This window comes from Oncorhynchus clarkii, chromosome 20 (assembly GCF_045791955.1).
Source record: "Oncorhynchus clarkii lewisi isolate Uvic-CL-2024 chromosome 20, UVic_Ocla_1.0, whole genome shotgun sequence".
Taxonomy (NCBI): domain Eukaryota; kingdom Metazoa; phylum Chordata; class Actinopteri; order Salmoniformes; family Salmonidae; genus Oncorhynchus; species Oncorhynchus clarkii.
This window is the reverse complement of record NC_092166.1, coordinates 63,641,239-63,657,551: the sequence shown is the minus strand read 5'-3', so window position 1 is coordinate 63,657,551 and position 16,313 is coordinate 63,641,239. Positions and strand designations below refer to the sequence as shown.

At 41.7% G+C, this 16,313-nt stretch overlaps 1 pseudogene; it reads left to right on the top strand.

Annotated features, from left to right (window-relative positions):
• Positions 1 to 13,764: 13,764 nt before the first annotated feature.
• Positions 13,765 to 15,509, top strand: LOC139377137 (chondroadherin-like protein; annotated as a pseudogene).
• The last annotated feature ends 804 nt before the right edge of the window (positions 15,510 to 16,313 follow it).

Here is a 16,313-nt window from a genome sequence, read left to right as displayed (position 1 = left end):
CCATTACGATAAATCCGTCGACCTCTAGTTTAACGGCACAGTCAACTTAGTGTATGTAAACTTCTGACCCACTGGAATTGTGGTACAGTGAAATAATGTCTGTAAACAATTGTTGGAAAAATTACTTGTGTCATGCACAAAGTAGATGTCCTAACCGACTTGCCAAAACTATAGTTTGTTAACAAGAAATTTGTGGAGTGGTTGAAAAACGAGTTTTAATGACTACAATCTAAGTGTATGTAAACTTCCGACTTCAACTGTACGTAAATGTGATATTTCAATTTAAGGAATTTGCTCAAATTTCTAAAAATCAGTTTTTGCCTTGTCATAATTGGCTATTGTGTGTAGATTGATGAGGGGAATAAAAAAATTTTTTTTTTTAGAATAAGCCTGTAACGTAACAAAATGTGGAAAAAGTCAAAGGATCTGAATACCTTCCCCATTCTTTACTTTCCTTTCTACGCATGAGCTTATGCTGTGTTCAAAACTGGGAACTCGGAACTGAGAACTTGGAAATCTCTGACTTCAGACTTCAGTGCGCTCAAAACAACTGGGAACTCTGAAAAAAAATTAGCTCCAACTAGGAAAATTTATTTTAACAGTCATCCAACTCTAACTTTGGAACTCGGGCCGCTTTCTAAAGCTCCGACTATCCGACTTGAAGATCACTAACGTCATGATTTGACCTCGCATTTTTTTCAGTTCCCAGTTGTTTTGAACGCGGCATTAGCTTGCCAACCTCACCATGCCATTGGCTACAAGTGTGATCGGGGATTTCTATTGGAGAAGCAGTTTCTGCCTCTATCTACTGTACATACTGTACTGTCCTTCCAGAAAGTAAACAGCAGAGTGGGTAAATTTCCACAACAACTAAGAACGTTGATGTGCGAAACTCAACTTCTCTGCTGTTTCAGTTCCGTGGCTACCACGCTCTAACAGCGTGAAGCAAACACGTGCACATGCGCAGATACTGTGTGTGACTGTGTGAAAAATAAGTCTTCATCTTGCTCATCTGCAGTGCTGTTTGTGGTAACGAAATTTCGCTGAGTCCACCTTTAACCTCTCTGGGATATGTGGGACGGTAGCGTCACACCTCGCCAACAGCCAGTGAAATTGCATGGCGCCAAATTCAAAACAGAAATCCCATAACTAAAATTCCTCAAACATACAAGTATTTTACACCATTATAAAGAAACTTCTTGTAAATCCAGCCACAGTGTCCGATTTCAAATAGGCTTTACATCGAAAGCACACCAAACGATTATGTTAGGTCAGCACCTAGTCACAGAAAACCATACAGACATTTTCCAGCCAAGGAGAGGGCTCACAGAAATAGCAATTCAATTAATCACTAACCTTTGATATTCATCAGATGGCACTCACAGGATTTCATGTTACACAATAAATGTGTGTTTTGTTCGATTAAGTTAATCTTTGTCCAAAAACCTCATTTGAAATTGTTGTGTTATGATCAGAAATGCATCGTCTCAAACAAACATCTGGTGAAAGTGCAGAGAGTCACATTAAATTACAGAAATACTCTTAATAAACATTGATAAAAAGATACAAGTGTTATGCATGGAATTATAGAAACTTCTCCTTAATGCAACCGCTGTGTCAGATTTCAAAAACGCTTTACGGTGAAAGCACGTGGGTACCTGCTTCTATAAACCAATGAGGATGGCAGGACTTGCAGCGCAATCTGCACAAATAGAACTGACTTCTATTTTAGCCCTTGGAAACGCAGACTCTCATTGGCCCACGCAAGCAGTGTGGGTGCAATAATTGAATATTATAGATTTCTACATTTATTTTGCGACGTGAGCGGTGTAGTCAGCCTGTGAGAGATAGCCAGGGATGTAGTGCTGCAGTAGTGGGATGCCCCCTAACTTTTTTCAATTTGAGAATACACAAAGCTTGTAGAAATAGTCCAAATCAATTATATTTATTTACCACAAAAATTTGGTGAAAACAATAGAATGGCAATCTAAATAAACATGTAGGCTATAGCAGCCTATGGGTAGATAAATGGGGGTTTCTTCCCAGTCTTCGGTTTCCCTGGCGGTGGTGCGAATTATTAATAACTGTTGGTGTGTGTGCAGAGACCTGTAGGTCGGAGGCTTGACCACTTTGAGAGATCCAAATCCGACGTAACAAGAACAGCCACAGACAGAAAACTCTACCAGAGTTTGCTAAAACGGCTGTCCTCAAAACCGATTGTATTGGACTTGGGGCTCATGTAGGCCTACAACGCACTTGAACTCATCCTACTGTCTGACTGCTGAGATCCTTTGAAGGAGTAAATTCAGATAGCCAACCTTGCTTTACCCTCATGTTGGTGCTAGCAAGCAGGCTAGTTAGTGCCAAGTATCAATATCCAATCCCAGTAGGGTCTGTAAACCAGTGAACTTCAATTGGTCAATAGCAACACGATATCTCAAAGTATTTTTTTAAATAAATTTAAATTAGGGGGTAGATCAGCTTTAATATTGCAGAATGTGACTATTATCCATGTCTGAAGCAAAAAAAGTAACCTTGTCTGAGAGATTTACACAGTTATCAAAACATAATGCCAGGGTAAGCCTACACGACACACTGCCATTTTTTTTTTTTAAATAAGTGTTTCTAAAATCCCCTATTGGAAAAATGAATGGTAGAAAAACTATTGGAACCATTTCCCTGTTTGACCACTAGGTTTTATGGGTATTATGACTCATACTGTGGTACTCTATCATCAGTGCTATCTGGAATCCTTGGGACATCTCTAACCTAAGCCCTAAACCTTAACCCCTAACCGTAACCCTTACCTAACCATTTTAAATTTCAACTTCAAATGGGGTAGTGACGTCCCAAGGATAGTGGATAGAACGGACCGATTCTGTCTTCTGTCTGTTTTCCATAAACAAGCACTGTAACATGGAAATATGGCTGTGTGGGAACCCTACAAAGATGTGTAGCTAGTAATTTGACCTTTTTTTAAATTAATATTATTTCTCACTGACAAATATGTAAGATACATTCCTTGTGTTTCCAAAACTGTATCGCAAGCGATGCGTGTTAACATTTAGAGCAAGCGTCAGGGCTCTTAATAAAAATCCCCCAGCCAAAAGATACTATCATCAATAGGTGCTAAAGGTAGTTAGTGTCTATGAATGGGGTAGCAGCCAGCTAGTCACCCTAACAGAATGGTACTGCGTTCCCTTTTCCCCATTATATTTGTTAGCTAGCTAGCTATGTAACTCAAACCCCATGTTACCTGGCTGCGTAGTTAGTTGATTCATATGAGCACAGAGATAAGTCAATGGTAATGGTACTCACTGTCAGTGAGTTATCAAAGAATAACCTCCTGCAGCAGTGCTTTGTGAGCCAATTCATCTCACTGTTCTTGCTTTCTTAGACCACCATGGGTTCCGATGACATTGCCCTGGTGGCCGATGCATTGTCCAAGACCCATGTAGGAGATGCAGAAGAAGAGTTGAGCTACGAGGGCCGGGGACTGAAGATGGACAACGCAGAGTCTGGTGAGAGCACTGACTGCAAACACACATTCATCTTTAAATCACTACGGGCCCTGTGGTTGGAGGGAAACACAGTGGGAGTGGAGGCAGCGCAGGCTATCGCCAAAGCCTGGGAGAGCAAAGACCAGCTTCAGGTACTAGGAAGAGAGAGCCTTGAGATCAAGTGCCTGTCAGTCTGAGCAAAGAACACTGACTTGCACTAACTGCTGAAAATAGTGAAGTCACAAATTCACACCACAACATGATCCTTTGGAGGGTATTAGCATTTTACTCTTGCATGTATTTCTTCACATCTAGCTTTCACTGTATATTTTTCAGAGTTGCCATTGGAGTGATATGTTCATGGGTTGCCTGCATCTGAAATCCCAACTGCCCTTGGTGAGTCATCACTAACAACCTCCCCTCGCACGTGATAAACTATCATTGGGCTTATACATATACTGATATATGTTTTAAAGTCGTTAGCTCTTCATGTGTCTCTCTTCATCCTCAGAGATCCCTGGGCAGAGCATTGATGATAGCAGGGACCAACCAGACAGAGAGCTTGACCTGAGTGATAACGCCTTTGGACCAAAGGGCATTGAAACTCTACTGAAGAGCTCTGCGTGTCACTCTCTACAGGAGCTGAGACTCAACTGTGGCATGAGCATCGGAGGGGGCAAGGCAAGTTTGGAAACACTAACTGTGTGACTAAGGTCTTTCATAAGGACTTACTTAGGCCCATCACTCCTTCGGGAGCATAGGCCATTAACAACTTTTCTCCATCGTTTTCTGGTCTACTGTTAGGATGTACCACAAAGTAACTGTCTGTTAGATCCTGGCGACAGCGTTGACTGAGTGTCAGAAACAGTCCAGCGCTCTGGGTGTCCCCCTGAAATTTAAAGTGTTCATCGCAGTCAGAAACCGCTTGGAGAACGAAGGAGCCACAACCCTTGCCCTGGCATTTCAGGTACAGACAAACTGACACAAATTGCCACTTTGTCATTCAATGTAAAACAGACATTTCCCTTAATCACTCACCAAGCGTGGTCTAATACCTTTCCCTCTTTCTCCTCAGATCTCTTTTGTGCTCTCTCCCTCCCCCCAATTTCTCTCATACTCTCTCCCAACCCCCCCTCTCTTTATCAGTTAATAGAAACCTAGGGGGTGCACATGCCCCAGAATGGGATCAACTATACTGGGATAATCAAATCAAATGTATTTATAAAGCCCTTTGTACATCAGCAGATGTTACAAAGCAAAGTGCTTATACAGAATCAAAGACTAAAACACAAAACAGCAAGCAATGCAGATGTAGAAGCACGGTGGCTAGGAAAAACTTCCTAGAATGGCAGGAACCTAGGAAGAAACCAGGCTCTGATGGGTGGTCAGTCCTCTTCTGGCTGTGCCAGGTACATGGCCATTAACCCTTTGACACGTACGAACACACGGTTGTGATCGTTCTACAGTGGTCCCTGCAGATGTGATTAGAACACTTATTTAGAACGTCCAGTTTTGATTGACGCAACAGTCGGCATTTGAGCTGGCCTCTGTGTTTGTGCAAACATTTTCTGTGAAAAAACAGTCTTTGCAACGTTATGTGAGCATTTTATTTTTGGATGCAATGTTCAGACATTCACAAAAGTAGCGACAATATAACACATTTCTCATCCAAACCAGAAAATGTAGGCTACATTAGTCGTAGTGCTAACTGAGGAAAGAGTGACCTAATACTAGCGGCCATATTTAGCTGACAGAAACCATCATATGAATTAGCTAATAGCAATTACTATTTACAATTCATCACATATGACCTCACCAGTGATCAAAATAATTGAGTAAAACACTTTCTAAAAATGCACTCTGCCATGTTTGTTTTTTTGCGACAACCAAAGATAAGAGGTTACAAGATGAGTTGTGTCTGTTTGTAGTATGCATATTGAAGGTATGTTGTCTACCATCATTTACTTCCGGAGGTTTACTTGAAAGACGAGTGAACCATCCCTTCACCTCGTTTTGTTATAACATCTTGTCTGACAGACGCTTACGTGACAACCAAACCAGAATGCATTGTATGATGTCAACAAACACGGCACAACACATTGCTGGCAATTAGCTTAGCATTATGTCATCATAATCAGTACAACCTTCAAAAAAAGTATTTCACACACTTCATGTGTGTCCATTACAATCTCTGCAAGAATCAGAATGATTTGTCACCCGTACTTGAAACCGTGAATTAAACAGTAAATACATTATGCTCCATACATACATATGGTGTGCTACAGTAGAAACGACAGCACGATATACAGAAACTATGATAAAATAAGTCACACGTCAAAAGTTATTAGTAGTGAAGGCAATGCGGGCACCAGCCAGAAAATGTGTCAGGGAGGAAAAGTGTGCTTGGGCTCTCCTTGGTTTTCCAGCTCAGTAATAATGCCTCAAGTGTAATTTGTCCGCAACAGTGAAATGGGCTACGTCTATGTGAATTAATGAGGAGGTGGAACACACCTCCTTTTAGAAAATAAATCCTGTTCGAAAATCATTTGAAATTGAAACATTGCCTGCTAATTATCTATAGGCTGTGTGCCTTGGTTTGAGGTCAGCGTGGTGCGTAACAATCACATTTTGGAACAGTAAGTGCATTCTGACATCAAACTAAAAAAAAAACTCAGCTGGGGTGATATAAGAGATATTTGGAACTCACACGTGAAAATGTTACATTTGGCATGCCTGTTATTGGTGAAGTGCACAGCCAACACTTCCTATTCTTTACTAAGTAGGAGTTCACTCTTCTTACTTCATTCTATAAATCTATGATCTATTAATGAATCTATTAATAGCTGCCCATACCGTGGCAAGAAAGTAGTATTTCTCTATTTCTGCATACAATTTAGTGTGTATTGACTTAATTAACTGCTGTTACTGTAAATGGTTAGCTGACTGATATATCCATTTCAACATCATCAAATCACCTATACTTAGTCTAATACAGTGGCAACTGAAAAAATATCAAAAACATGGCTATGGTACTGATTTCTGTGTGTGTGTGTGTGTGTGTGTGTGTGTGTGCGTGTGTGTGTACACACAAGTATAAAACAAACATGTTGACTCTTGTCCTCCTGTATTTTATGTTTCCGAAACGGTCTTTGACTGTTATACAGTAAACGTTTGTAGGTTTGTTGTCCTAGCCTACTTGGCTTGCTCGTTAGTCTAACTTCCTTTCATAGGCAACGATGAGCCAGCTAGTTAATGCTAGCCTACTACATCTTGCTACATATTGAACTTCCATACTCTCAGGCAATGTATGCATTTATAGTTGGATCAGAATCAACGTTATAATCATTGGCCAGTATGGATAATTAAGTAAATCCACGAGTCCAAATCCTGTTCTCCATCCATGGCTAATTTAGGAAAGGGCTAGCTAGCCACCGGAGGACAACACCAAACGTTTTTTCTGTCAATGACATTTGGTTTTTGAAGTGATAGGATTGGTGTGAAGCCAAAAACTTTTTTTGGTGCGTCAGGACCATTCACAGTTGAGCTCGCTCAGTTTCTCAATGCTGATTGGCTATTAATATTATAATATCAAGGGAGGCCAAATGCTCACGGGCTTTCCTTGCATTCAATGCTATTTCACATTTTGTTGTATTACAGCCTGAATTCAAAATGGATTAAATAAATAAAAAAATCTCAGCAATCTTTTTTTTTATTTTTTTATTTTACCTTTATTTAACCAGGCAAGTCAGTTAAGAACAAATTCTTATTTTCAATGACGGCCTGGGAACAGTGGGGTTAACTGCCTGTTCAGGGGCAGAACGACAGATTTTGTACCTTGTCAGCTCGGGGGTTTGAACTCGCAACCTTCCGGTTACTAGTCCAACGCTCTAACCACTAGGCTACCCTGCCGCCGTCTACACACAATACCCCATAATGACAAAGTGAAAACATGTGTTTCGAAGTTCTGGCAAATCTATTGAAAAAGAAATACAGAAATATCAAATGTACCAAGGTATTCACACCCGAGTCAATAGTTTGTAAGAAGCATCTTTGGCAGCAATTACAGCTGTGAGTCTTACGGGCGAGTTGATGTGCCCTTGAGCAAGGCACTTAACCTTAATTGCTCTGGATAAGAGCGTCTGCTAAATGACTAAAATGTAAAAAGATTCAACCAAAGGCCTGGGGGGTTTTCCAATGCCTCGCAAAAAAGTGCAACTATGTGTAAAAAGAAAATAAGGATGAGGATGGATCAACAACATTGTAGTTACTCCACAATGCTAACCGAATTGACAAAGTAAAAAATAATAAAAATAATCCAAAACATGCATCCTGGTTGCCATAAGGCACTAAAGTAAAACTGCAAAAAATGTGGCAAAGAAATGAACTTTACTGCACATCCTGAATAGGAAGCACTATGTTTGGTGCAAATTCAACACAACACATCACCGAGTACCACTCTTCATATTTTCAAGAATGGTGGTGGCTGCATCATGTTATGGGTATGCTTGTGATCCGCAAGGTATAAGGAATCAATCTACACTCCCTACATACCTGTGTGTTTTAGATGCATGAAGCTCCCCCAATGAAGAAGACTATTTATATAGACAGGATTTCTTCCTCTGAATTAAATATTTTTACTGGTTCTTGCTACTACTATTTTTATACAAAGGGACATTTTCATTAAGTATTTAAAGGCATAAAGGGACAAAGTTATTTGAACACGAAGAAATACTGAAGTAAATTTGATGGATGCACAAACAAGGATGGTGGTCAGAATTAGTAAGAAGTTATAGATGTACCCTACATAGACGTTTTTACTGAGAACCTAGTTGGCCACATTTGTACTGCTGAAACATAATATTATCAGACCATAATATTCCCCTGAGTTCAACCAGGTCGGATCCATTACTATGCATCAGATTCGAGGTTGCGGTAGAATGAAACGTCAACTTTGTCGGGAATGAGAGCTTTCGATATGTACAATATACATAATGGAAAAATACTGCCCGACTTTTTTCTAACTTCTGGGAAGATGGGACAGTAGGGCTTAGACGGGATTTTTTTGTTTGTTGATAGGTCTAGAAAAATGTGGATAGGCATTTTTTCTACTTCTTTATTACATTTATTTTGCGATGTGCACCGTATAATATTTCGTAATACAATCGTTTTATACTAGTGCATAGTACATAGAGCAACCTCGTCACATATACAAATAATTACCTATCCCAGCATATTAAAATATGACTTTAGACCAGTTGCCAACAACATAAAACCCATCTTTAGGCGCACTTTAATCTCGATGGGCAAACAAGCCTATATTTGATGTTACCATTTATACCACGGCGGGAAGTAGTACTATAAAAATGTACCTTAACTTAAATAGACGTATCATAAGGCGTGACCTACATCACAAGGCGCAGACGGCGAGGCTTTGAGTTGAATATGGTGATGATTTCATCATAAGCCAATGTATCCGTCAGTTGACGCTCAAAAGACAGCAAACTGAAGTGCTTCAGTCGGGCGCTTGTCATTGATGTGCGAAGACAATGTTTTATCCTAGTTCTTGTTGAGAAGTCTCTCCACACTGCATGATGTCATTGGAAGTGTGACAATGATCCTTATCAGATAGTTTAGATTAGGGAAAATATCATCAGGGCAGCTTTGCCTCAGGTCACTGTCACTCTTGATGCTGGATGTTTTCCCTAATGAAGTTGTGACTACACTGTCTGCCACTTTTACAGGCAGTTTTCACTGCCGTGATGCGCTCACATCCCAATTACTAATATCATGCTTAAGCATCATCTCTTCATTTAGCTTGAGAACTTTATCAAAGTCTCCCCATGAGTTCTCTGAACGTAGAAAAGTTTATTTTGAGGATTTCAATTAAACTAACACAGTCCCGTCACAGATAATGTAGAGCTTTGTAAATCCTTCGTAGCAAAATCACTAGTGTCAAACAATTTACTAAACGTGACTAACAGGAATAAAAACGTATTGTTCTGCATTTGTTGCAAGAGGGCATCGGCTTCTAATTTGGTTTGTCCACAAGCCTCTGTAAAATCTGCAAGAACCTCTAAAATGACATCTAGCAGTAACAGCACTTTACTCACCGACCCTGATTTCGAACTCCAACGTACATCCGTGGATCTTTCTCGATACATGGTCAACCGGGACGCGACTCTGTACTTCTATGAATCGAGCATGTCTGTGGCATCCACTCAAATGTGTGTAGCTGGTTTACGGTGTCCCAAAAAAATACTGACATTTCCCAATACTTTTGTCACGGTGCACAGAACCAAATTTAAACGGTGGGTGCTGCAATGCGCATATACCGCTTGCTTCAATGTTTGCTTTAGTAGGACATGTACCCCTCTGTTCCGACATGACTGAAGCGCCATCGAAACAAAAATCCACACAGTGTGATCCAACTCCAAAGGTTGCAACACAAACTATTTTCCGAGAAATTCCTTGTGCAGACAAATCAGTTTCCACAAACCCAACAGCTCGTTCTTTAATCATTCCAGCATGAATGTATCGGATGCACACAGCATTAAGTTCTCGTTTAGATTGATCTTTATATTCATCTGCTAGTATGGCAACATACGTGGAAAGCGCAGAATGAACTTCCATCTTGTATCCTGCACAGTAACAATGATGCTGCACACTCCAGCAACTCGTTCTGAATTTCGGGTCTCATAAGCGTGGCATTGCGAAGTAACTCATTAAGCCTGTTTTGGATTTCTGAGTCATAATTTGAGATGAAATTGAAGATTTCTAAAAAGTTAACTTTGTTGATTGCCTCTTTGGTTTCTCTATGCCCTGAGTGGAATATCCTGTTTTGCACCCATTAGAACAATATATTTGACCACTTTACAAAGATAAAAACACTAATATGATAACTTATAGACATGCCCATGATTGAATGATGATCAGTTTCCATACTGATCAACTCTAAATGAACAGAACGTTATGCCAACATTCCTGGACCTGCAGGAGACACTGATCTATAACAAGTATTCACACAAATGGTTTTGAAAAAAATCCATGTTTGCATCACCATGTATTTGGTTTAACACAGTCCCTCGACTTCTAGGCCCATGGGTCGCCTTGTAAGATTCCCTGATCCACCTCTACGCAGACGACACCATTCTGTATACTTCTGGCCCTGCCTTGGACACTGTGCTATCTAACCTCCAAACGAGCTTCAATGCCATACAACACTCCTTCCGTGGCCTCCAACTGCTCTTAAACGCTAGTAAAACCAAATGCATGCTTTTCAACCGTTCGCTGCCTGCACCCGCACGCCCGACTAGCATCACCCCTCTGGATGCTTCCGACCTAGAATATGTGGACATCTATAAGTACCTAGGTGTCTGGCTAGACTAAACTCTCCTTCCAGACTCATATCAAACATCTCCAATCCAAAATCAAATCTAGAATCGGCTTTCTATTTCTCAACAAAGCCTCCTTCACTCACGCCGCCAAACTTACCCTAGGAAAACTGACTATCCTACCGATCCTTGACTTCGGCGATGTCATCTACAAAATAGCTTCCAACACTCTACTCAGCAAATTGGATGCAGTCTATCACAGTGCCATCCGTTTTGTTACTAAAGCACCTTATACCACCCACCACTGCGACCTGTATGCTCTAGTCGGCTGGCCCTCGCTACATATTCGTCGCCAGACCCACTGGCTCCAGGTCATCTACAAGTCCATGCTAGGTAAAGCTCCGCCTTATCTCAGTTCACTGGTCACGATTGCAACACCCACCTGTAGACTTATCTCCCTCACCAACTTTAAACATCTGCTATCTGAGCAGCTAACCGATCGCTGCAGCTGTACATAGTCCATCGGTAAATAGCCCACCCAATTAATCTACCTCATCCTCATACTGTTTTTTTTAACTTTTCTGCTCTTATGCACACCAGTATCTCTACCTGCACATGACCATCTGATCATTTATCACTCCAGTGTTAATCTGCTTAATTGTAATTATTCGCCTACCTCATTCCTTTTGCATGTATATACAATGTTTTATTTTTTTTTATGTGTAAAAAAAAATAATATTATACTGTGTTATTGACTTGTTTACTCCATGTGTAACTCTGTGTTGCTGTCTGTTCACACTGCTATGCTTTATATTGGCCAGGTCGCAGTTGTAAATGAGAACTTGTTCTCAACTAGCCTACCTGGTTAAATAAAGGTGAAATAAAAATAAAAATACATTTTGCAAGGGCAGTAGCATGTAATTTTCTATTCTCGTGTTTGCAGCAAGCATTTATTGAGAGTTTCCAGTTAAAAATCCATCTCGTACAAATCTGAATTCGACATTTGCCCCAGGAAAGTGCCTACATAATGTACAATAAATTGCATATTTTGCTTTACTATACTTCATCCACACGAACAGGTCATACCACCTTGAAGAGAAGCAGCGTGATTTGCTATTTATCATACTCGAAGGGAACTTTGCTAGCTTTGGTTGACAGGCTGGTTCATCAACGGCAGACAAATCTGTCGGTGGACCTACTGCAGGTTCACCCCCGCCCGCAGCATCAAGAACGAGAGGAGACCGTGGTGTAGGCAAGCATGCCTGGCCCAATGTGGCATTGGCGGTTGTTTCTATCCTGCCGCCACCTATTCATGTCTCATTCTGGAAGCAATCGGTAGATTGTGCCAGAAATAATTTTCCTCCAGACGTCTTTGTTTGAAAAACTTAGCGATCGACATTTGATTTTCCATTGCTAGAACTACTAAATGACCTTAGCTGGTGAGTCAATTCGAGTAAACTAGCGTAGTAGAGCTTGCTAGTTTATGCGCTACAAAGTTTATCCACGTTATGTTGTTCAGGTAAACCACCGTATGCTTTTTAAAACAATGTAACCAAAGTCGGAAGCCATTGTCTTGATTGTCGCGGACTATTTCTTTGTTACATCATATTAAAATTACACATAGAAAATAAATCCCACATGCATTTCTTAAAAAAAATAAAATAAAAATAATGTATATTTAATAATATTTTTTTGGGGGAGTTCGGGGGGGGGTAGACCCGAGATCAAACTGGGTAGGCCGGCCTACCCGTAGCTACGCCGCTGTGGGACAGTGTCATATTTTCTGTCAGCAAACACACAGACGTGGGTCATGTTTCGTGGATTAGCCAGATAACGGTAGGAATCCACTACAGGGAACTGTGTTCCAGCATTCCTCCTGGTTTATTTACAGGAGACAATCGGCAGCCATGAGTCCGGCAAAGGTGCCCAGGCGTGAATACACTTTGTGCGCAGCCGGCGTTCCTGCTCAACTGCAGTCTGAACGATTGATCCCCGGGGGGACATTGACACACACAGTCTTTGCCCTAGGAAATTATGCGGTCTCTTATTTCTCCCCATCGCTTACAAATCGCTCTTTCTCTCACTCAAAATTCACAACGTCTGTGATCATTGTAGATGGACACATCTTTGGAAAAATGTGTTAAAACATCGTTTTTCAATTGCTAAATAGGAACAAGTAGGCGATTGGTAAACAAAGATGACAGTTTTGGTTGGATTTATCTGGAAACTTTCCTCGGTTCAGGCAGAGCAAGTAATTTCCCAACCCCATAGACCTATTTCCATAAGCAGTGGTGTATTGTTTTGGTTCAGGTAGACTGCACCTTCAGACTACACGGTGATAACCGTTTCACAAGTGTGATGAAATAGCGTACATACACACTTTTTAAGCGCTCTTTGAAATACCATGGCAGATATGGAACTGTCTTTTCCTTTTTATAAGCCAAGTCATTTATTGAAATGTGGATAAACGCCTACAAGTAGTTGTAGTCTACTTCAGCATATAGGTAGGCCTACATAACTCTTGTAGACTATTGAAAACATGTATTTGTATCGTTACTACGCATGTATTAATGGAATTAACCGAATGCGTAATTGAAGTTGTTGGGATCACATTTAAAAACATGTCTGTGGATAATTTTGACGCAGCGAGGTGTGAAACGGCGACTCACCGAGATGATCATTAAGTCGTGGAATGTAGCCTGGTGAAATCCGACGCATACCAGCAAATATTTGAGAAAGCAAATAGTTCAAATGGCTCTTCGAAAAAAAGACGGGATGAGTTAGTGTATTAATTCGATCAAGGGCCAGGACATTTGAGACTCTAAGACCTGTAGGCTATAGGATAGGCCCCCAACAAGTGGAATGGCTGTAAACTTTGTTTATGTTCTAGTAGAATTTTTGCTCAGCCAATTGAATCGCCTTTGATTTTCCAGATGTATTCCATGGTCTGTCACGCGGCCTTATGGACTCTGCTGGTATTGCTCTTGGCCATCTCTGGGTGCACCTTGGCAAGTGCCTAAAAGAGTGTGTGAACAAATCTCACTCATTGTTACCTGCATCAACAAAAACCTGACAGTCTCACAATGAGGTAAGCAACTGAATTACATTTCAAGGAGAAACCTGTTTGAATACAAGACGAAAATAAAATATGTATCAAACAAATCTCAATCCTTATCAATCCATTCCCCATCAGATCACAGTGAAGCTGGATCTGATAGGCAACAACATCCAGGAGCTGCCATCAGGTGCATTCAAACACATACCATACCTGCTGCACCTGTCCATGCAGCGCAGCAACATCCACACCATAAAGGAAGGGGCGTTCCGTGCTCTGGGCCGCCTCGTCTTCCTCAACCTGGCCAACAACAACATCGAGATCCACTATCAGGTGAGATAGATCGAGACAGTGTTATATGTGACTGTTTCTTTGCTGCGGTTTGACTATGTTGCTGGGAGAAGTTGGTATTGCAAATTAAAAGCTCCACACTCTCTTCCTCTACAGGAGGCGTTCGACGGCCTCTCCTCGCTGAAGCAGCTACTGATTGACCATAACCTGGTGGAGGAGATCGAGCCAGAGATCTTCTCTCAGCTGGGCTCCCTCAACTTGCTTTCCCTTGCCCACAACCAGCTCACCTACACCCTCAACATGGCTGATGGGGGCCTGCGGGGGACCAGCCCACTTCTCTGGGGAGATCCTGGAGACCATCCACTTCCGGGACTTGCGCTGCCAGAGCCAGGAGGTCATGCTAAAGGCTGAGTTTGAGGAGCAGACAAGGGGGATTCCAACCCCCACCAACAATGTCAAGTGTCCCGCCAACTGTGCCTGTAAGGTGAGAGATGGAGATGCTGGGAGTTTGATATGGTCTTGCCATCTTTTTCCCCATAGGTTGAGACACCACTCCTCCTCTGAGAACTGCGGCCACACCAAAGTCCCCCACGGCTTCTCCCCCAACACGTGCCTCCTTGACCTGTGAGGCCTCCGGTTCAAGCTGCTACCTGGCCTGCTGGCCCTTCACATGGAGAACAATTCCATCATTAAGCTGTAGCCAGGGATTCTGACTGGGGCTGAGAAGTTGAACGGGCTCTATCCGAGGTGGTGCCCAGTGAGGCGTTCGCAAAGACAGGCAACCTGGGAGCATTACAGCTGTCGGGGAATCCCAGTCGCTGGAGTTGGCCGCATGTTTTCCAGCTATTGGCTAGGGCACTGAAGGATCTGTTTCTGGATGGCATGGGATTGTAGGTGAGGGGATATATTTATATGCCAGTACATCTGTCGTTTTCCTGTCACTCCTCTACTTTCTATTCTCATATCTCCCTTACTTTCCTCTTTTTATCCCCTTGCAATCTCTTATGCTCCTCTTTCTCCTTTCCTATTCCCCCTCTGTGTTGTGGTTCTCCTGTAGATGTCTAAGGACTCTCTGGCAAGGCTGGGTGCTGGTCTTAGTCTCTACCTGGAGAGGATCCAGCTGGAGGAGGTTCCTGACTTCAACCCTCTGATCGGCCTGGATGTCATCAGCCTGGCAGAGAACCCTCTTCTGCCGCTTGCTACCCCGCTATGCATGTACGACATACACACGTTATGCTCCCTTTCTTTCTTTCATACACTCACTCTCAGACAGACACTGATACATGCTTGCAAACTCCCCGTCTCATGTATACATTCAGATACATGCTCTAACCAACTCATGTTCACTCTTTCATACAAACATGTATTAATTGGCTTTTTAATTTTTTTTTTAGACATTGTAGAATAGTGAAGGCTATGAAAAAAAATGAAATAACACATATGGAATCATGTAGTAACCCCAAAAAATGTCAAACAAATCAAAATATATTTTAGATTATTTAAAGTAGCCACCCTTTGCCATGACGACAGCTTTGCACAGTCTTGGCATTCTCTCAACCAGCTTCATCCAGGCTGCACCACATCCGGCTGTGATTGGGAGTCCCATAGGGCGACGCACAATTGGCCCAGCATCTTCCGGGTTTGGCCGTTATTGTAAATAATAACTTGTTCTTAACTGACTAGCCTAGTTAAATAAAGAATTATGTAGTCACCTGAAATGCATTTCAATTAGCAGGAGTCCCTTGTTAAAAGTTCATTTGTGGAATTTCTTTCCTCCTTAATGCTTTTGAGCCAATCCGTTGTGCTGTGACAAGGTAGGGGTGGTATACAGAAGATAGCCCTATTTGGTAAAAGACCAAGTCCATATTATGTCTAGAACAGCTCAAATAAGCAAAGAGAAATGACAGTCCATCATTACTTGAAGACATGAAGGTCAGTCAATATGGAAAATTAAGAACTTTGAAAGTTTCAAGTGCAGTCACAAAAACCATCAAGCGCTATGATGAAACTGGCTCTCATAAGGACCGCCACAGGAAAGGAAGACCCCAGGTTACCTCTGCTGCAGAGGATAAGTTCATTAGAGTTACCAGCCTCAGAAATTGCAGCCCAAATAAATGCTTCAGAGTTCAAGTAACA